Below are 21,661 nucleotides of genomic sequence, written 5' to 3'. Positions count from 1 at the left end.
TAGAAAAATTAACCAGGTGTGGTGGTGCACACCTGTAATCCCAGCTACTCGGGAGGCCGAAGCATGAGAATTGCTTGAACTCAGGAGGTGGAGGTTGCAGTGACCTGAGATTGCACCACTGCTCCCCAGCCTGGGAGACAGAGCAAGACTCTGGGAGACAAAGCAAGACTCTGTCTCCAAAAAATAAAATAAAACAAATGTTGGTTAGAATGTGGAAAAATTAGAACCCTTGTACCTTGCTGATGGGAATGTAAAATGGTTCAGGTACTGAGGAAAACAGTTTGGTGGTTCCTCAAAAAGTTAAACATAGAATTACCATATGACCCAGCAATTCTACTCCTAGATGTATACCCAAAAAGAATGAAAAACATGTACTCAAGCAAATACACGTGCATATATGTTCATAGCAGCAGTATTTACAATCGCCAAAAGGGGGAAACAGCCCAAATGTCCATCAGTGGATGAACAGATAGGCAAATTGTGGCACATACACAATGGAATACTATACAGCTATAAGAAGAAATGAGCCAGGCACAGGGGTGCATGCCTGTAGTCCCAGCTCCCCAGGAGGCTGAGGTGGGAGGATCACTTGAGTCCCAGAGTTCAAGTCTAGCCTTGGCAACATAGGGAGATCCTGTCTCTAAAAAGAAAAACAAACAAACAAACAAAACCAGAAGTACTGATACGTGCTACATGAGCTTCAAAAACATGCTGAGTGAAAGAAGCCAGACAGAAAAAGGTTGCATATTGTATGATTCCATTTATGTGAAAAATACAGAATAGGTAAATCCATAGAGAATGCAGATTGATGGTCTGGGAAAAGGCTCCTATGTTGTTGAACCTGCCCAGTTGTGGGTGTGCAGCCCAACTCTGACCTAAGTAAATTCCCAGAAGTCTTTCCTGTATTTTGAATTTGTAGTAATAGCTGTGGGCATTCTAGCAGCAGTTCGATGATCATATATGATACCGCAAACAGGACAAAAAAATGCAGATTGGTGGTTGCTAGGGACTGGGGGCAGGGGTAATGAGAAGTGACAGCTAATAGGCACCTTTTCCTTTTGGGGTGAAGAAATAGATGAAGTTATTCATTAATTGTGCAACCCTGTGAATATAGTAAATGCTGCCTAATTGTTCACTTTCAAATGGTTAATTTCATGTTATGTACATTTCACCTCAATAAAAAAAAGAAATCAATACTAGCCTGGGTAACACAGCAAGACTCTGTCTCAAAAAAAAATTTTTTAAAGACAACTATTTTGCTGGGACATCATTTATCTACAACTTACAGAACTGTAAGCTCAAATGCAATGCAAGGGCAGGGCCCTGCTGAATCGGGAATAATATGCTTTAAGCAATGCAGTTTTCCATGAAAGTGCACATTTTTCTCCATGGTTTGAACTCTGCCGTGGTGAAAATGAGACAGGAATAATACAGGGTGATCGCAGGAGAATAGAAAATTCCAGGCAGCAGTTTTGCATGACTAGCAAAAGGAAACCATTGAAATAGCTGCAGAAGTAGGGGCCCTGAAAAACAGGATGTGGGCCAAGCTGGCTAAAGCCAACTGGAACCAATATAGCGCTGGATTTGACCTAGGTTTCACGTAGGACCTCATTATACGCTCATTAACATACTAAACCCTGCCAGGTTTGGTGGCTCACGCCTGTAATCCCAGCACTTTGGGAGGCTGAGGCGGGCGGATCACCTGAGGTCAGGAGTTCAAGACCAGCCTGGCCAACGTGGTGAAACCCCATCTTTACTAATAACACAAAAAAATTAGCAGGACATGGTGGTGCATGCCTGTAATCCCAGCTACTCGGGAGGCTGAGGCAGGAGAATCGCTTGAACCCAGGAGGTGGAGGTTGCAGTGAGTTGAGATCGCACCATTGCACTCCAGCCTGGGTAACAAGAGTGAAACTCCATCTCAAAACAAACAAACAAAAACATACTAAACCCACATCCACCAGTGCCATGACAGTTCCTGGGACATCCATATTTGGCATAAAAACAGGTAACACCACAATTTTGAGAAACCCTCACCTTTTTCCAGGAATCTTCATAAATATCCCACCCCTTGGTTAAAGAAACCCAGAAAGGTGGCAGCTCCAAAGCCCGCTGCATGCAACTCTCTTGCGTAGGCCCGAACTCTCCTTTCTTGAGTGTGTACCTTTTGCTTTGCAATAAATCTCTGTACTTTCACTATTTTCTGACTTGTCCTTGAATTCCTTCTAGCAAAGGGGTCAAGAGCCTGGACACCGCCTGGGGTTAAGGTCCCACTGGCGTTTGGGGACCTCCCCTAGCCCACTGGCATCAGAAACATTACACAAATCAGCTCACACTATAAATCAGCACCCGGCCCACCATCCCAGCCTGTTGAACATTTTCCAGCACATCACGGACTCTGGTACTACATCGGGCACCAGGTCCAGATAACACATCTTGCATCTCACCTGGGATCTTGAGGAACATGCTATGGAAGCCAGCAGCCCTATGGGGGCAGCCACACCACGTGAGCATCGGCCACACCCTTGGCGACCCTGGAACCAGACCATCCTCCAGCCCCTGTTGGTCTGGAAACCTGCAACGGCCCCATCACTTGGGAACTGGTTAGAAAAATGCAAAATCCACTTGATTCCAGATCTGCTGAATCGGAACCTGCATTTTGGCCACATCCCTGGTGGTTCAAGCTCACATTTAGTTCAAGAAGCTCTGCTGTGGGCTTTTCCTGAATGCGGCACACCAGTGATTCCTCCTGGCTCCAAGGCCTCTGTGCCCAACCAGGGCTGACTTACCCCTGGCCTTGCACAGCACCCCCAGGGCTCTCCTTGGTGTTGATGTGGGCGCTGGCTGACTGCCGACAGCACTCCGTGCCTGCTCTCCGACTCTGTCCCGCGTCTGCTTTTCCTCCTGGGATAATGTGGTGCTGGTGTTGATGAAAAGAGTCAAACTGTAAAATATTTTTAGAGATTTATTCTGAGCCAAATACGAGTGACCACGACCTGTGACACAGCCCTCGGGGGTCCTGAGAACATGTGCCCAAGGGGGTCAGGGTACAGCTTGCTTTTCTACATTATAGGGAGGCATGAGACATCGATCAAATACATTTAAGAAATACATTGTTTTGGTCCAGAAAGGTGGGACAGTTCAAAGGTAGGGGAGGGTTCTTCCAGGCTATAATAAATTTAAACACTTTCTGGTTGACGGTTGAATTTGTGTAAAGACCTGGGATTAAACAGAAAGGAATGTCTGTAAGATAAGAGGTTGTGGAGACCAAAGTTTTATCATGCAGATGAAGCTTTTAGCTAGCAGGTTTCAGAGAGAATAAGTTGCAAAATGTTTCTTATCGTCTTTAAAGTCTGTGTTGTTCATGCTGGAGAGATTTGATGAGGTATGTTCGAACCCCACTTCCACTATGGCCTGAAACAATCTCTCAGGTTAAGTTTTAAGAGCCCCGCCTGAGAGAAGTTCATTCAGATGGTTGTGCGGGCGGGCGGGGGTGGGGGGAACTTAGAATTTTATTTTTGGTTTACACTGGAGTGACAGTGGTGCAGGATGGGGCAGGTTTGTTCCCCTCCAGGCGAAGACAAGTGCTGGCTGCAGAGAGGTTTTATCTGCTGGTATTTGAGAAGCTTTCCCTGATGCAACAGGCCCAGGCAAGTTCAGGGTTCTGCTTTCTGCCAGGGAGAAAAGCTAAAGGGAGGGAGGGTCTGATCCCATCTCTGGCATCATGGTCCTACGAAATTGCTGGAAATGTTTTCCTCATTAACAGGTACTGCCCAACAAGAATAAATCTTCCCTCCCAGGTCTCCTATTGACTGCTGAGGGTGGGCCTGGGTTCCTGGGAACAAAGGAGGGGTGAGGTGGGACAGGGAGTTCAATCTTCATGATCACTTGGGTAATGCAAGAAAGGCTAACTAGCAGGGATAATGACAGCTGGGCTTTCTCTAGGGCTCTTTCTCCAGCTTAGTCATTGCCTGAAGTGTAATTGCCCGGATGGGTTCTTCCTGCCGGCTACACTGACAAAGTCAATTGACTGAAACCATGGCATTGCAGTAAAGAAAGAGTTTAATTGCTGTGAGGCCAGCCACGCCCTAAGGGAGAGGGAGTTACCCCTCAAATTAATCTCCCTGAAAGCTCAGAGGCCAGGGATTTTCTTTTTTTCTTTTCTTTTTTTTTTTTTTTTGAGTTGAAGTCTCACTTTGTTGCCCAGGCTGGAGTGCAGTGGCACAATCTCAGCTCACTACAACCTCTGCCTCCCAGGTTCAAGTGATTCTCCTGCCTCGGCCTCCTGAGTAGCTAGGATTACAGGCATGTACCACCATGCCTGGCTAATTTTTGTATTTTTTTAGTAGAGATCAGGTTTCACCAAGTTGGTCAGGTTGGTCTTGAACTCCTGACCTCAAGCAATCCACACACCTTGACCTCCCAAAGTGCTGGGATTATAGGCGTAAGCCACTGCACCTGGCCAAGGTTAGGAATTTTCAAAGACAGTTTGGTGGGCAGCAGACTAGGGAATGGGTGCTATTGATTGGTTGGGGAATGCCATCATAAGGGTATGGAAAATGGTACTGGTGCTTGACAGAGCAGGAGCATCACCATCTTGAACAAACACCACCATCCTAAGTTCCACTTAATTAAAAAACCCCTAAATCCAGCCCCAAAACATCAGCCTAATGGCTAACGTCAGCATAACCAGAAACATTAACCCTAAGATAAATCCCTCTCTGACCAGAAACATGCCAACCCCAAGGTAGTCTCCCCTGTGACCATAGACATTCCAACCCTGCAATAAACTTTCCCTCACATAGAAACATTCTGAACCTATGATAAGTCCCCTTTTTCAAAACCCTTAAATATTCTTAGTCTGTAAGAGAGAAGAACTCTCTGACCTAACTTGTCCAGAAGCCCCTCTCAGGTTTGTTTTCTCTAAAATAAACCTGTCCTTAACTGTCAAGCCACATTTTGTGTTTCTTTCTTCTTTCTTTAAGTCTTACATTTGGTGCCACAACCCGGGATGGGTGCTGGCAGCAGAGGCTCTCTTGCAACCCAGGAGGCAGTGGGCAGCAGCAGCCCTCATCCTGAGCTAACTCCTGGATCCTGAGAGCCTCTGGAAACCCACCCTGTCTTTCTCTTACTTCACTTTTCAAGCGATTTGTATAAGGAGGACAACTAATCTGAAGGAGAGTGCAAGGCTTGGGCCAGAGCTACTCTCTGATGGGCTCTCAAAACCCTCGGGTATCAGGAATCCACCTCCAACTGCCCACAACAGGTATTTCACTCTCTAGCCCTTGTTCCCTCTTCCTTCCTCTTCTCTCTCTCTTCCTCATGTCGCTCCAGTCCAGGAGGCCCTCTGCCAATTCCAACTGGAACATCCAACATTGGACAGTCATCCAGCCAACTGGGAAAATCTGCCTTCCCCTGGCTTTCTTGCAGTACCTGGGAAAATCAGATCTGCCGTCCTGGTCCTCAGAGGGCCAATGGGACTAAGCTAGAGGAAATCCTGGGGATGTCCAGTTTCTTCTCAGCTTAACTGTCCTCTTTAGAAAGAGGATACTGGATTTCTGTCTTTTGTCTGGGGATGCCTAGAACAAAAACAGACACACTCAGTTTCCTCTTACCAGCCCACATGGCTGCCAAAAAATCCCACATTCCTAGATCCTCCCCACTGGGCTGTCTCCTTTGGAACCTCACCAAACTTGGCTTACAGGGGAACCTAAAGCCAAAGCATTTAGTTTTTTATTGCAACACAGCCTGGCCCTAATACAAATGAAATAATAACAGTTGATGGCCTGAAAATGGCACCTTTGACTTTCAAATTCTCAGGGACCTTAACAACTTTATAACCAAGAATAGCAAATGGCAAGAGATTCCCTATATTTGGGCTTTCTTCTATCTTAGATCCCAACCCTCCCTATGCCAAGCTTGCACCCCTCATGAAATCCCTCTTCTTAATGAAAATCCTCCCTGAGTCTTTCCTTCCTCTGGAATTCCTTCCTCCGAAACCCCTTTTGACCCTGCAGATAAACCCCCGCCCCGTATTCACAACCCTCTGCATCTGCTCCTCACCCACCCAAACCCTCCACCCAGCTGGCCCCTCCTGCTCCCAAGCCTTTAACGCCAAACCCCCTCCCTCCTCCTTCTCTACCTATTACCTGTTTGAAAACTACTTCAGCCCCTTGGATGGCTGCAGTTTGCCAGCCACCCCGGGTGGTGGCTCAGCATCTGGCCAACTGCCGCTCTCCCCTGCGTTCTTCACCTGTTACCCACTCAAAAACTACTTCAGCCAGGTGCAGTGGCTCATGCCTGTAATCCCAGCACTTTGGGAGGTCAAGGTGGGCGGATCATGAGGTCAGGAGACTGAGACCATCCTGGCTAACACAGTAAAACCCCGTCTCTACTAAAAATACAAAAAAATTAGCCAGGCGTGGTGGCATATACCTGTAGTCCCAGCTACTCGGGAGACTGAGGCAGGAGAATTGCTTGAACCCAGGAGGCAGAGGTTGCAGTGAGCCAAGATTGCGTCAACTGTACTCCAGCCTGGGTGATAGAGCGAGACTCTGTCTCAAAAATGACGACAACAACAACAAAAACTACTTCAGCCAGTCCAGTCACCCCTGCCATTCTTCCTCTCTGGAAAGTGGTTGGGATTAAAGGCATTGCTTGCATTCATGTCTTTTTCTCTATCTCTGATTTGTCACAAATCAAACAGCATCTGGGATCTTTCTCTGAACATTCCTCTCATTATCGCAAGAAATTCCTGCCCATAATTCAATCCTTTAATTTAACTTGGCATGACATTTATATAATTCTAACCTGCACCCTCACTTCTGATGAAAAAGAGTGCATCTGGAGTTTAACTGAAACACACACAGATAAACTCCATAATTAAGCCCCCATACAAAATCCAGTGGCTAATGATGCAGTTCCCCACCATAGACAAAAATGCCCATAAGGCAACTAATTATGAAAAACTTAGAGGAATTACACAAGAGCTCCAGGAAAATCCTGCCCTTTTCTTATCACACCTCACTGAAGCGATGCTAAAACATACCATTTTGGACCCAGAATCTAGAGAAGGTCAAACTTTTCTCCACCTCCAATTTATTTCCCAATCTGCCCCAGATATCCAGAAAAAATTACAAAAATTAGAGGAAGGTCTCCAGACATCTTTGTGGGACCTCGTAAATGCAGCCTTTCATGTCTTTAACAACAGAGACGAGGAACAAAAAATTTAAAAAGACAAGCATCTCTGTTTAAAATACCAGATGCTTGCCCCTGCTGTCCAAAAGTCAATTACACAAAAGCCTCCCAACCACCCAAAAGAAAACTTCCCCACCTCTCTGGGAGTCTGTTTCTGATGTGGCAATCCTGGACACTGGCCAAAGGCTTGTCCTAACTCCCGGCTGTCCACCAAACTGTGCCCAACTTGCAGTCTTTGGGGACACTGGAAAATGGACTACCCACAACAGGAACACCCTCCCTGTTTGGGTGCCGCTCATAATGAAGCCCCTTGACCATCACGGGAGGAAATCTCTTCACTGCTGGTGCTGCCCACGGAGGACTGAGGGTGCCCAGGATTCTTCACCCCGACATCTAGTGAGTCCGTGGAACCCAGGGTAATTTGGATGTTATCCATTAAGATTATTTCCTTTCTTTTAGATACTAGGGTGAGCCTATCAGTATTAACTGAATATGAAGACCCATTAGAACATTCATTCGTTTCTGTTGGCATGAAGGGCATACAAGAAACCAAACACTGCCACTATACTCCTCATTTCAGTGAGTCACCCTCACTAACTGTTTTTTGGTCATTCCTCACTGTCCCACTCCTTTATTAAGAAGGGACATTCTACACAAACTAGGGGGAATCATTCATTTATCGGTCCTACACCAAAGCCACTCTTATTTATTATTATGTCAAGAACAGAACCCCTCCTCAGACATTCAACATCAAACAGACTTAAATCCCAAATTCCTCAGCCAAGTAAACCCCATAGTATGGAACACTGACTTCTCCATAATAACTACCCACCATTCTCTAATCCAAATTTCACTGAAGAATCCTAAGCATTATATAGTGGTCCCACAATATCCCCTCAATCCTGAATGGATTACGGGGACTCAAGCCCATCATCTCCCAACTTTTGGTTGCCAATATTTTAATCGCCACCCATTCTCCCCACAATAATCCTATTCTCCCAATAAAAAATGGGATGGCTCCTATAGACTGGTTCAGGATTTATGACAAATCAACTCCGCTGTTGTTTCTGTTCATCCTGTTGTCCCAAACCTCTATACCCTCCTATCATGAATTCCTCCCAACACTAGCCACTTCTCTGTATTAAGCCTTAAAGATGCCTTTTTTTACTATCCCTCTACATCCCTGCTCTCAAAATCTTTTTGCTTTCACTTGGACTGATCCTGACACAGGCTGCTCCCAACAACTCACCTGGACTGTCCTCCCCCAGGGGCTTAGGGACAGCCCTCACTATTTTGGTCAGGCACTTCAGTTAGACCTCTCCCAACTACCTCTACAACATAGCATTTTGCTTCAATATGCGGATGATTTACTCCTTTGCAGCCCTTCCCTAAAATATTGTATTCAACACACCACCAAGCTTTTAAATTTTTTGGCTGAATGTAGGTACTGGGTATCCAAAAGAAAGGCCCAATTAACATCTCCAAACATTTCATACCTAGGACTAATCATAAGGCCAAATACCCAGGAAATTCCGTCAGCACGAAAGCAACGTGTTCAACAAATCCCATTTCCTAAAACAGAAAGGGACTTACTTTCCTTCCTCGGATTAGTGGGATATTTCTGAATATGGATAGCAAATTTTGCCATTATCGCTAAACCCCTTTATTAACACAATAAAGGAAATTTTGACCAATTACTCACTCCCACCCCAGACCTTTTATCATGCTTTCTTGCACCTAAAATGTGCCTTATTAGAGGCTCCCGCTTTAGGCCTTCCAAGCCCCCTAAGACCTTTTCATCTATATTTACAGAGTTCTCATAATCAGGCCCTCAGGCTACTAGCCCAACCCATGGGAAACTCCCTCCAACCAGTGGCATATTTTTCAAACAACTAGACCCCATTTATAAAAGCTAGCCCCTTTGCTTAAAATTTTTGGCCACAGGCCAGGCACAGTGGCTCACGCCTGTAATCCCAGCACATTGGGAGGCCAAGGCGGGTGGATCACGAGGTCAGCAGATCGAGACCATCCTGGCGAACATGGTGAAACCCCGTCTCTACTAAAAATACAAAAAAATCAGCCAGGCGTAGTGCCGGGCGCCTGTAGTCCCAGCCACTCAGGAGGCTGAGGCAGGAGAATGGCGTGAACCCGGGAGGCGGAGCTTGCAGTGAGCCGAGATCGTGACACTGCACTCTAGCCTGGGTGACAGAGCAAGACTCCGTCTCAAAAAAAAAAAAAGAAAATTTTGGCCACAGCTTCAATAATTAGGCACAAAAGCTCATATTCTATGAACCTCTTCAGGTATTTCCTCCTTCTCACAGTCTACAAGATATGGTCAGCCATAAGTCGCTCACCCCCATCTCATCCTCTCATGTGCAAGCCCTGTATTCAACTCTCCTTTAACCCTCTATCTCTCTTCATGATACCCCCTGCCAATCCCACCACTCTTACCTTTAACGCCAATTTAAAACCCCGACCAACACTCATGCTCTAATCTAATTGAAAGTTCTCTCACCATGTTTACCACCTTACTTCCACTCACATAAAAGGAGCCCCAGATTAGTTTATAGATGGGAGTGCATCAAAAAACCCTCCCTTCAAAGCAGGATATGCCATCATTGAAGGGTATCATGGTAATATCCACTTTCTCCCACCTAGAAAAGTCACAGAGGCTGCTCCCTTGCCTCTGGGCACATCCTCCCAACAAGCAGAACTAGTTGCCCTAACAAGAGAACTAGCTCTAGCAAAAAACACACAAGTTAATATATACACTGATTCTAAATATGCCTACAACATTCATTCCAATGCTCAAATTTGGAGTGAGTGGGGCTATCTCACGGCTCAGGGAACCCCTATCATTAATGGAAAATCCATCCATCGTCTATTAACGGCAGCTCTACTTCCAGGAAAGGTTGCAGTTACCCATTGCAACAGACATCAATCAGACAAAAGCCATATTTCTTTAGGGAACTATGAGGCTGACTTGGGGAAAACATGCCTCAACCAATCACCTAATTCCCCAATATCTATTTCCCCTCATACAACATATTCCCTCTTTTTATCCAGAACACCAAACACAACAACTAATCATGGTGGGGGCAAAATTCAACCCCCCCCATACTAGTTCATACAAAACAAATTAGTCCTACCTGACCCTGAATGAACAACTCTTCTATGGGACATTCACAACCTCTTCCACACTAGCCATTCCTCTGTACACCATTTCTTAAGTTTCCATATACTCTTAACCCCAGATATAAAGGAAGAGTTAAAAGCCATTTCCCATCAATGCTCTATTGAACAAAAAGTTTCACCCCGCTCCAATACTAAACCCCCTTCTTTCCCAACCCAGCAAGCCAGGGGACACCTTCCAAGACAGGACTGGCAAATTGATTTTACCCATACGCCCCCAGTAAAAAGGGTTCAATTTCTTTTAGTTCTGGTTGACACCTTTTCGAGATGGGTTGAGGCCTTTCCCACAACAAAGAAGCTTCTAATGTCGCTTCCAAATTAATAACAGAAATCATCCCTGGGTTCAGGGTGCCTCTTTCTTTTCAATCTGATAATGGTCCTGAATCCATTTCTCAAATTACTCAAACACTGGCAGGAGCCCTACAAATCACCTGGAAGCTATGCATCCCCTACCGACCTCAGTCTTCAGGAAAGGTTGAGAAAATGAATGGCATTCTAAAAAACACCCTTACCAGGTACTCACTCCAGACACATAAAGACTGGGTTACACTTTTGCGTTTAGCCCTTCTAAAAATTTGAGCGCTCCTATGTAAGCCTCTAATGCTCAGACCCTTTGAACTCATGTATAGGAGACCACTGCCCCTTTTGCTGCACGTCAGGGTCAAGCCCCACCTCTACCAACCCCTCTCGCTTCCCCTCTTCTGCATACCATCCACCATTTCATTTGGGAACATGCTGACAAATACCTGCCACAACCCATCACCAACTCCTCTAATCCCTTCCTACAGCTAGGAGACTGGGTTCTAGTAAAAGATCTCAGCCCTACCCCCAATCTCCATTTCACACCTAAATGGAAGCGACCTTATCAAATCATCCTTACTACAGCCACAGCATCAAAACTCCAGGGACTCCCCAACTGGTTTCATTTCACTTCTCTCAAGAAAACAGACTTCCCTTCACCACATACCCAACCAACCAAATCTAAAACCTCTTCAGCCTTCTCTTGTAGCTCCATGACACTGACTTCCGTTCGCCTCACCCAAATCCCAGAGGAAAACGAGGAGGAGTCCACATAAGCCGCTTATGTCTCTTTCTCTCCCAAACTTCCATCACTTCCTAACCAGCCTTACTACAGACCTTCAGTGGTACCCTTATGAAACTCCCATTGTACATCCTGATCAGCTCCTCACTGTTCTGTGGGACCTATGGCTTCAAGGAGCTTTCTAGCACTTTACTCCCACCCAAATAACTTTTTTCTCTTTTTGCTTGTTTCTTTTCTTTTCTTTCTTTCTTTCTTTTTTTTTTTTTTTTTTTTGGTTGTTGTTTTTTTGTTTTTTGTTTTTTTTGAGATGGAGTCTCGCTCTGTCCCCCAGGCTGAAGTGCAGTGGTGCCATCTCGGCTCACTGCAAGCTCCGCCTCCCAGGTTCACGCCATTCTCCTGCCTCAACCTCCCGAGAAGCTGGGACTACAGGCACCTGTCACCACGCCCGGCTAATTTTTTGTATTTTGTAATTTTTGTATTTTAAGTAGAGACAGGGTTTCACTATGTTAGCCAGTATGGTCTTGATCTCCTGACCTTGTGATCCGCTCACCTCAGCCTCCCAAAGTGCTGGGATTACAGGCGTGAGCCACCGCGCCTGACCTACTTGTTTCTTTCAATATAAATTTCCTGATCACATCAACCTCACCAATACAACCACTCCCCGCTGCTCAAACTAGAATGTGCTATAAACCTTACACAATCTCTCTTGCAGCAAACTAACTGTTCCTTTGCTTCGGAGTCCCGGATGTGCTTACTACTGTCTTCTCCGGCTTACACAGCCCTTCCTGCATCCCTTCATGACCTTTTAACAAGAAACATAACCCTAATCTATCAACTCCAAATGGAGCTTCCTTTTTGGAAAAAGCTGACGTGCTGGTCGGCAGTTATCCCATTTCCAGGGCAGATCATGCCAACAAATTATTTCAAACCTGTTACAACTCCCTACCACCCCTGAAGTCCCAAGGCCCTCGCATTGAAGGGCCCATAACTGAACACACCCCCCTTTTACAACAAGACTCACTTTGCTTTTCAGCCTCTGGGGGAAGTTTCCCTGTAGGGTCCTTAACGTCTAACCAATGCAGCCACATTATCATTGTTAAGCACCCCTCTGACCATCAAATTAACCGGGTTGACTACTAAGTACTGCCTGAAGCAAACGGAGCATTCCTGCAATGGCTTGTTTTACAGCCTCTCCCCTGACCTAACCTCTGCTTCCCCTAGTGCCCACCTTTTTCTGTGGCTCAGTATCAATGGTGCAACATCCAACCGGATTAAATGTGTAAAAAAAACTCCTCCGGACGGGCGCAGTGGGTCACGCCTGTAATCCCAGCACTTTGGGAGGCCGAGGCGGGTGGATCACCTGAGGTCGGGAGTTCAAGACCAGCCTAACCAACACGGAGAAACCCCATCTCTACTAAAAATAGAAAATTAGCTGGGCATGATGGTGTGTGTCTGTAATCCCAGCTACTCGGGAGGCTGAGGCAGGAGAATCACTTGAACCCGGAAAGCAGAGGTTGTGGTGAGCCAAGATCACGCCATTGCCCTCCAGCCTGGGCAACAAGAGTGAAACTCTGTCTCAAAAAACAAAAACAAAAACAAAAACAAAAAAAACCCTCCTCCTGTACTCCTCCTATATCTCTACTATAATAGGTGTATCTCCTTGGTCTCCTCCTTGTCCACCTGGAGTAAAGAACCACAGGAAAGAAAAAATATCCCATCTTTAATTCACTTATTTTCTTTTTTTTTTTTTTTTTTTTTTTTTTTTTTTTTTTTTTGAGGTGGAGTCTTCACTCTGTCGCCCAGGCTGGAGTGCAGTGGCACCATCTCGGCTCACTGCAAGCTCCGCCTCCTGGGTTCACGCCATTCTCCTGCCTCAGCCTCCCGAGTAGCTGGGACTACAGGCGCCCGCCACCGCGCCTGGCTAATTTTTTTTTTTGTATTTTAGTAGAGACGGGGTTTCACCGTGTTAGCCAGGATGGTCTCGATCTCCTGACCTCGTGATCCACCCATCTTGGCCTCCCAAAGTGCAGGGATTACAGGCGTGAGCCACCGCGCCCGGCCTAATTCACTTATTTTCTTTCCATATCTTTGCCTGTATTTATGACAAAGGCTTATTCTTTTTGTGTGGCACCAACACATATCTTTGTCTCCCCACCGACTGAACCGGAACCTGTACCCTAGTTTTTATTTCTCCCTCCATTGGCCTAGTTCCTCCTGATCAGCCTTTACCCATCCTATCCATCCAGTATGTTAGAAAAAGGAGGGCCATCCAAGTCATTCCTTTAATGGCTGCCTTAGGTATAACCTCTGGGACTGGGTGGGGAGCAGGAGGATTAGCCACCTCCTTAACATACTTTAAAGCTCTGTCAACAAAACTGCAGAATTCATTAGAAGACATGGCCCAAAGCCTTATACAAGTCCAAGACCAATTAGACTCCTTGGTTGAAGTAGTCCTCCAAAATAGACAAGGATTAAATCTTATAACGGCTGAAAACTGAGGCCTCTGCCTCTCACTGGGTGAAGAATGTTGCTTCTGTCTCAACCAATCGGGTCTAGTAAGAGACGCTGCTAAAAAAACTTAAAGAAAGGGCTAAAAAGCTAAGAGAATACCAAGACAGCCAAGTAAATTCTTCGTTTAAACACAAAATCCTAACATGGGTCATCCCATTCCTGGGCCATCTCCTAATAATATGCCTAGGACTAACGTTCTTACCCTGTTTAATTAACCTTTTTCAAAGATTTTTTAACCAACAGGATCATGGCAATCTCACAGCCAATTACCCAAAAACATCTACAAACAGAGTTACTCCTGTAATCAATCCAAAATCAAAGAACTCTCTGTCTCCCGTGCCCCAGCCCCAGCCCTCAGCAGGAAGTAGCCAGAAAGAACACACCACCCCTCATCCTTTTTATAACTATAGGGACTGAATTGACAGAGCAGGAGCATCGCCATCTTGAACAAACACCACCATCCTACGTTCCTGTTGATGCATGAAAAACTGCCTAAATCCAGCCCCAAAACATCAGCCTAATGGCTGATGTCAGCATAACCAGAAACATTCCATTGCTAAGATAAACCCCTCTCTGACCAGAAACATGCCAACCCCAAGATAGGCTCCCCTCTGACCAGAGACATTCCAACCCCACAATAAACTTTCCCTCACATAGAAACATACCAAACCTATGACAAGCTCACCCACCTTCCAAAACCCTTAAATATCCTTAGTCTGTATGAGAGAAGGGCTCTCTGACCTAACTCATCCAGAAGCCCCTCTCAGGTTTGTTTTCTCTAAAATAAACCTGTCCTTAACTGTCAAGCCACATTTTGTGTTTCTTTCTTCTTTCTTTAAGTCTTACAGTGCTGAGTCCTCCTCTGGGTGGGGCCACAGGATGGGTTGAGTCATGAGTCCAAGTAGAGTTAGCCATCATCAGAAATACAAGTCTGAGACATCTCAAAAAGTGAATTTTAGGTTCTACAATAGTGATGTTACTTATGGGAGTAATTGGGGAAGTTATAAATCTTGTGACTTCTGGAAAAATGGCTGGTAATCATTTACCTGTGCCTACATCTTAGCAGAATTCAGGCCCCTCTCATAATCCTAACCTTGCGGCCTTTCATTAGTTTTACAAAGACGGTTTAGTTTTGAGAAGGGCTATTACCATCCTTGCTTTAAGGTTAAGCTCTAAACTAAATTTCTCCCAAAGTTAGCTTGGCCCATACTCAGGAATGACCAAGGGCAGCCTGGAGTTTAGAAGCAAGACAGAATCAACGATGTCAGATTTCTCACACTGTCATAATTTTTGCAAAGGCAGTTTTAGAAGCACTGGATCTCATTTAAGCCTCAATATCACCCAATTTTAGATGAACCTGCAGCTGAGTGAGGTCAACATTTTCTCAGAGTAATATAAGGATAAATAATGGGCCAGTGCAGTGGCTCACGCCTGTAATCCTGACACTTTGGGAGGCCGAGGCAGGCGCATCACCTGAGGTCAAGAGTTCAAGACCAGCATGGCCAACATGGCAAAACCCCATCTCTACTAAAAATACAAAAATTAGCCAGACCTGGTGGCACGTGCCTGCAGTCTGAGTTACATGGGAGGCTGGGGCAGGAGAATCACTTGAACACAGGAGGTGAAGGTTGCAGTAGGCCAAGATCACACCATTGCACTCCAGCCTGGGTGAGAGAGCAAGACTCCATCCCCCACTCCCCCAAAAAAGGAGAAATGACAGAGTCCACTTATCAGCCTTCTGGCCAAGATCAAGTATAATAAACAATGGAGCCATAGTTGGAACCCAGTCTCTCTCTTTCCAGAGTCTCGTCGTTCACAAACCTGGTCATCGGGACCCACCTTCTTCTCCTTTCCTTGGAGATTCAAAGCCATCCCCTTGGCTTGTCTACCATAAGATGACTTGATAAACACACAGATGCCTTCATCAATATCACTTCACTATGCCCAGGAGATTCTTGTCCTGCAAGACAAATGCTGCAAATAACTTTATGGTTCACTCCAGGAACTTCCTGGAAAGATTCATCAGCTCTTCAATAAAAAGCATCCAATGATAGCTTAGACTCAAAACTCATTCAACTCACCACCAGCAAATCCTCATCATGCTGTGTTCACTTATGTGAAAGGATTACATCATGACTTGCTAATTCCAAGGAGGCTGAAAGACTCATCTGAAACTACATGTTTTGATCTTCAAAAATATGGACTGGGTGTGGTGGCTTACACCTGTAATCCCAGCACTTTAGGAGGCAGAGGCAGATGGATCACAAGGTCAGCAGTTCGAAACCAGCCTGGTCAACATGGTTGAACCCTGTCTCTACTAAAAATACAAATATTAGCCAGGTGTGGTGGCACATGCCTGTAATCCCAGCTACTGGGGAGGCTGAGGCAGGAGAATTGCTTGAACCTGGGAGTTGGAGGTTGTGATGAGCCGAGATTGTGCCACTGTACTCAAACCTGGGCGACCGAGCGAGACTCTGTCTCAAAAAACAAACAAATAAACGAAAAAGAATAAATACCCCAATGTTGTTCTCTCCTACTCTGAGACCCTGCTAGTGAAACCGCCACTGCAAAATTATGACTGAGATGGTGAAAGAGATCTGATCTAACCAACTCCATCTTCCCTTCTGACCTCCAAGCTGTTCTTGTTCATTCCTGGGCAAGGGCTTTGAACTAACCTGGGGAGGAACTTACAGTTTATAGTTTAGAAAAAAGAAGATAACAGTCCTTTTCTCAAGGTAGACCCCCTTCTTGTTAGCCAAAAGATTAGAAATTATGGTTGAGCAGTCATGCAGCTGAGGATTCAAGATTGTGACCCTCCCCAAACTGCTCCTAGGCATAACATCACTGTTGTAAAACCTAAGGTCAGTGCCTGAGACATTTGCAGACCCCACATCTGATGGATCAGCTGGCACCACCCAGATCGATAAACTGGCTCATCTCATCTTGTGGCCCCCACCCAGGTACTGACTCAGCGCAAGAGGACAGCTTTGACTCCCTATGATTTCATCTCTGACCCAGCCAATCAGCACTCCCGACTCACTGGCCCCTCCCCACCCACCAAATTATCTTTAAAAACTTGATCCCCACATGCTCGGGGAGACCAATTGGAATAATAATAAAACTCCGGTCTCCCACACAGCTGGCTGTATGTGAACTACTCTTTCTCTACTGCAATTCCCCTGTCTTGAAAAATTGGCTCTGTCTAGGGAGCAGGCAAGGTGAACCCACTGGGAGGTTACACTAGGGCCCTGCAATAGGAGTGCCTTTCACTCCCCTGGTAAGCACCAACTTTGTCTTGTGTACAGGCAGTGCCAACTCCATGGGCCTGTGACCTGTGCAGGTTCCAGGATCCTGCCCACAGAAGGGCAACTTCATATCTGGCCTGGCACAGGGTAAGCACTCAGGAAATGCCAGCTATTAGCTAGTGACAATGTCCTAACCCCACCACATCTGGCAAATCCTTTTCCTCATGGAGCCTGGATTCTGGACTCTCCTCCAACAAGTGAGTAATTGTTTCTAGACCCACGTGCTTCATTCAGAAAGTGGTCCACCTTTCCCCCAAAGCTTCCCCTGCTATAGCTTTTCCTATGTGCAAGGCCTAAGCCTCAGCTGTGTGCTGAGCTGACCCTTGGATACAGCCTGACTCTGTGCCAGGAGCCTGGCAGGCTCTGGGGAAAATGCCTGGTAGAGTGGTCCCTGGAACTTACGATCTCTGCAGAGACTGTGGCATCCCAAAGACCCGCTTAGAAGGCTATAGGAGCAGAAGGAGGTGACCTTGTGGGGTGTGGGCTGCATACAGGCAGAAGCAGGAGGCCAGGCAAGAGGGAACGGTGTGGAACAGTACGGAACATGGAGCCTGGATTCTGAACGCATGCTGCATTTGCTGGGGTGAGGAAGGCGAAGAGAACTCTGGAAAAGAGGTCAGGGAAGAGGTGACCAAAGGTCACTGAGGGGAGACAGATGGAAAGGGAAAGGCGCATGGCGGTTAATGAGTGGAGGGTCACAGGAGAGGGCTGGGAGGGGATGCTTCCATTTTCTCCCAGATAAGCACATAGCATCAAGTTTAGAGATGCAAAGACAAAGACAGGAGAGAATAGTTAACAAACTTCAGGATGGTCACCTCGAAGAAGCAGGACCAGGCACTGCCATTCTAGCATTACTTGTGTATATTGTACCTTAATAACCAAATTCAAGATGCCACTTCTAGGGGCTATTCAATGCAGTTTTTTTTCATTATTGTTGTTTTGTTTTTTGAGACGGAGTCTCGCTCTGTCACCCAGGCTGGAGTGCAGTGACGTGATCTGGGCTCACTGCAATCTCTGCCTCCCGGGTTCAAGCCATTCTCCTCAATGCAGTTTTAACTGCACAAAATCCAGAAAGTAGAAGAAAGTTTAGGAGCTTTTGGCAGCAAAATTCCCCAGGTGGAGCAGTTTAAAGAAAAATATGACCGCAAGGTGGGGCTGCACGGCCAGTGCAAACCTTCAAGTCACAAAGCAAGGCAGCCACCTCCGATAGATGCATTTGGAAGGCTGCTCCCTTCCAAGAAGAGCCCCTGGTGTCCCAGCAGTCCCTGACCACCAGGAAGCCTGCAGCTGCAGCTGCAGTGGGTCACCATGTGCGTGATACAACTATGCATGAAGGGTGAAGGGGTTGGCAGCTCAGCCTGGAGCATCTCTCTTATTCAAGTTCAGCCCCAAGTCATGGGTGCTTGGAACTTGGACCTGTTGACCCTCATCGGCTCTATCTAGGCAGCAGGCAAGGTGAACCCACTGGGCGGTTACACTAGGGCCCTGCTATGAGTGGCTTTCATTCCCCTCTTAAGCACCAACTTTGTGGACAGAGCCCAGGAATCTGTATTCTAACACCCTCTCCCTATCTCTCCACCCCCATGGTGTTTATTAGGCAAACTCAGGGGAAGCTGGCTATGCCAACAGGGCGGCTGCCTCTTTAGCTACATTTGCCAAGAGAGAAGGGCAGAGCTGTCTTCTCCAGGTCTCAGCCTCATGGTAGGCTCTGGAACCGCAGCAACACAGGCCAATGTGAGCCACCTGTGCAGCAACCGCTCCCTCCCCACCCTGCACAACACAGCAGCAGGCAATCAGTTTACCGAATATATAGGAGAAAAATAATGTATTTATTTAATTTAAAACAGTAAAACTTCAGCTTCCCCCCCCATCAGGGCTTGTATGACAATTCTGCAGATGCAAAAACTCACACTTTTGATGCCACGACTAGAAGTTTGTAAAAACAATTTTTCTTGTTGTGGACACGTGAAGAGTTCTGTCTGTACCTTCAGCCTGGGTCAAATAATAATCTTTATTTAAAAACAAAACAGAACAAACCAAAAACATCTCAAAAGCACAAAGAGGCAGACAGCGGCTGGTAAACCTAGTTAAAAGACCAAAGTTCAGAAAGTGCATGGGAGAGGGACGCTGAGCTGAGGACACTGTTCCGGCTGCAGAACGTGTTATGGCTGAGCTTACACTTGGGTGACTAGGGGATGCAGGCAGATAAACATTAACCACACTAACAGAGGAGACAGAAGCCCACTGGGGCTGTGCAAAGTGTCCAAGGAGCACAGCCCCTTTTGCCCTCATCAGATGTAACAGCCCTTCACTTGAGCCCAGGAGTTCGAGATCTGTCTGGGCAACATGGCAAAACCTTGCCTCTACAAAAAATCGAAATTTAGGCCGGGCGCGGTGGCTCAAGCCTGTAATCCCAGCACTTTGGGAGGCCGAGATGGGCGGATCACAAGGTCAGGAGATCGAGACCATCCTGGCTAACATGGTGAAACCCCGTCTCTACTAAAAATACAAAAAAACTAGCCGGGCGAGGTGGCGGGTGCCTGTAGTCCCAGCTACTCGGGAGGCTGAGGCAGGAGAATGGCGTAAACCCGGGAGGCGGAGCTTGCAGTGAGCTGAGATCCGGCCACTGCACTCCAGCCTGGGCGACAGAGCGGGACTCCGTCTCAAAAAAAAAAAAAAAAAAAAAAAAAAATCGAAATTTAGCCACCCCTGTGGTCCCAGCTACTCGGGGAGCTGAGGTGGAAGGATCGCTTGAGCCTGGGAGTTGGAGGCTACAGTGAGCCATGACTGCATCACTGCATTCCAGCCTGGGTGTGGTGCTCCAGACAGCAAAACCCTGCCCCACAAAAATAAATACATTAAAAAGAAGTAACAGAAGTAACACCCCCTCCTGGACTTGTTTTATTTTTTGAGATGGAGTCTCACTCTGTCACCCAGGCTGGAGTGCAGTGGTGTGATCTCGGCTCACTGCAACCTCTGCCTCCCCGGTTCAAGCAATTCTCCTGCCTCAGCCTCCCAAGTAGCTGGCACTACAGGCACACGCAACCACGTCTGGCTTTTTTTTTTTTTTTGTATTTTTAGTAGAAACAGGGTTTCACCATGTTGGCCAGGCTGGTCTCAAGCTCCTGACCTCAGGTGATCCCCCACCTTGGTCTCCCAAAGTGCTGGGATTACAGGCGTGAGCCACTGTGCCTGGCCCCCTCCTGGACTTTTAGGATGTGACTTCCTTCCCATCCAGTCTGTCTGTCTGAGCACTACCCACCCAGCTAGACTGACTTGGTAACTGGATCTAAGGAGGAAGCGATATTGCTGTTTTCAAGGTCGGTGGGCCAGAGGCCTGGGCTAAGGCACTCAGACAAGCCCCTGCCCTGCCCACCTGGTCACCACCATTCACGGTGATCATTCATCTGTGGCAAGAGGTGGGCAGCAGAGGAAGCTGAATTAGATACCCGACGTGTAACTTTTTGGAGGTTTTTACAGAAGCAGATAGAGTGGCCAGTGGCATCAAAGAAACGGAATGAGAACTTGAGCCCAGGCACCCAGAGCAGGTGTTTTCTGAGCCCTCAGCTCCCTCTACAGGCCTTTCCTGACCATGGCCAGCCCGTTTGGGGAGTCACGTCTCAGCCCTGGCTTGGGTACAGCAGGGAGGGCTCTGGAGGCCCCTGCTGAGCAGGGTTGATTCTAACACTATTCCTCTGTGTCCTAGTATTGTCTTTTCTCTTTTCTCTGTAAATCATGTTCTCTTTTGCCGCAAGCAAATTCCTGAATTTTTGCTGCCTTCTAGAAGCTCAAGTGAGGGTCTTTACCAGAGACATACCCAGAGATTTGCTGTAATGTCCTTAGGGGAGTCCAGAATTCACTTACAGAGGCTATCTCTGCCGAGTGGCTTTCCCTGGAGCAGCCCAGAGCTCTCTTTCAATCCTAAGGGGATGTTTGTCTCGCTAATTTCCATCAAGAAATCTGTTTTCTTGGACAGGCACAGTGGCTCATGCCTGCAATCCCAGCACTTTGGGAGGCTGAGGTGGAAGTCAGGAGTTCGAGACCAGCCTGACCAACATGGTGAAAACCCATCTCTACTAAAAACACAAAAAAATTAGCCAAGCATGGTGACAGGTGCCTGTAATCCCAGCAGCTTGGAATTGAGAGGCAGGAGAATTGCTTGAACCCTGGAGGCGGTGGTTGCAGTGAGTCAAAATCACACCCCTGCACTCCAGCCTGGGCAACACAGTGAAACTCCATTTCAAAAAAAAAAGAAACAGAAATCCATTTTCACAGGAAACCAAAAATCAGCATTTTGGACTCAGTCTGCTAAATGATTATTCCTTTCCTGATACAGATTTTGGTTTTGAGAGTCAAACAGGGATCAGCAGCACAATGTGACTTCGGTTTTGATCCAGAACCATTTTACTAAGCT

At 46.7% G+C, this 21,661-nt stretch overlaps 1 protein-coding gene and 1 non-coding gene across 20 annotated transcripts in view; one reads left to right on the top strand and one right to left on the bottom strand.

Moving 5' to 3' along the window:
• Nucleotides 1-808: 808 nt before the first annotated feature.
• Nucleotides 809-978, top strand: LOC114675118 (small Cajal body-specific RNA 16). Its single transcript, XR_003726215.1, has one exon.
• Nucleotides 979-13,503: 12,525 nt separating this feature from the next.
• GPR157 (G protein-coupled receptor 157) overlaps nt 13,504-21,661 on the bottom strand; it is a 34,037-nt gene continuing 25,879 nt past the window's right edge. For 4 of the 19 annotated variants that reach the window (XM_077975988.1, XM_077975963.1, XM_077976073.1 and 1 more), the window contains one exon: nt 20,991-21,263. The gene's annotated coding sequence lies outside the window, so the exon portion shown is untranslated. Of the gene's footprint in view, nt 15,669-19,059; nt 19,667-20,990; nt 21,295-21,661 lie in introns of those variants that run through there. The other 15 variants (XM_077975985.1, XM_077975996.1, XM_077976039.1 and 12 more) reach the window with 8 other exon arrangements.

Source organism: Macaca mulatta, chromosome 1 (assembly GCF_049350105.2).
Source record: "Macaca mulatta isolate MMU2019108-1 chromosome 1, T2T-MMU8v2.0, whole genome shotgun sequence".
Lineage (NCBI taxonomy): Eukaryota > Metazoa > Chordata > Mammalia > Primates > Cercopithecidae > Macaca > Macaca mulatta.
Note: the sequence above shows the minus strand (reverse complement) of the source record. Positions and strands in the feature narration are given on the sequence as shown.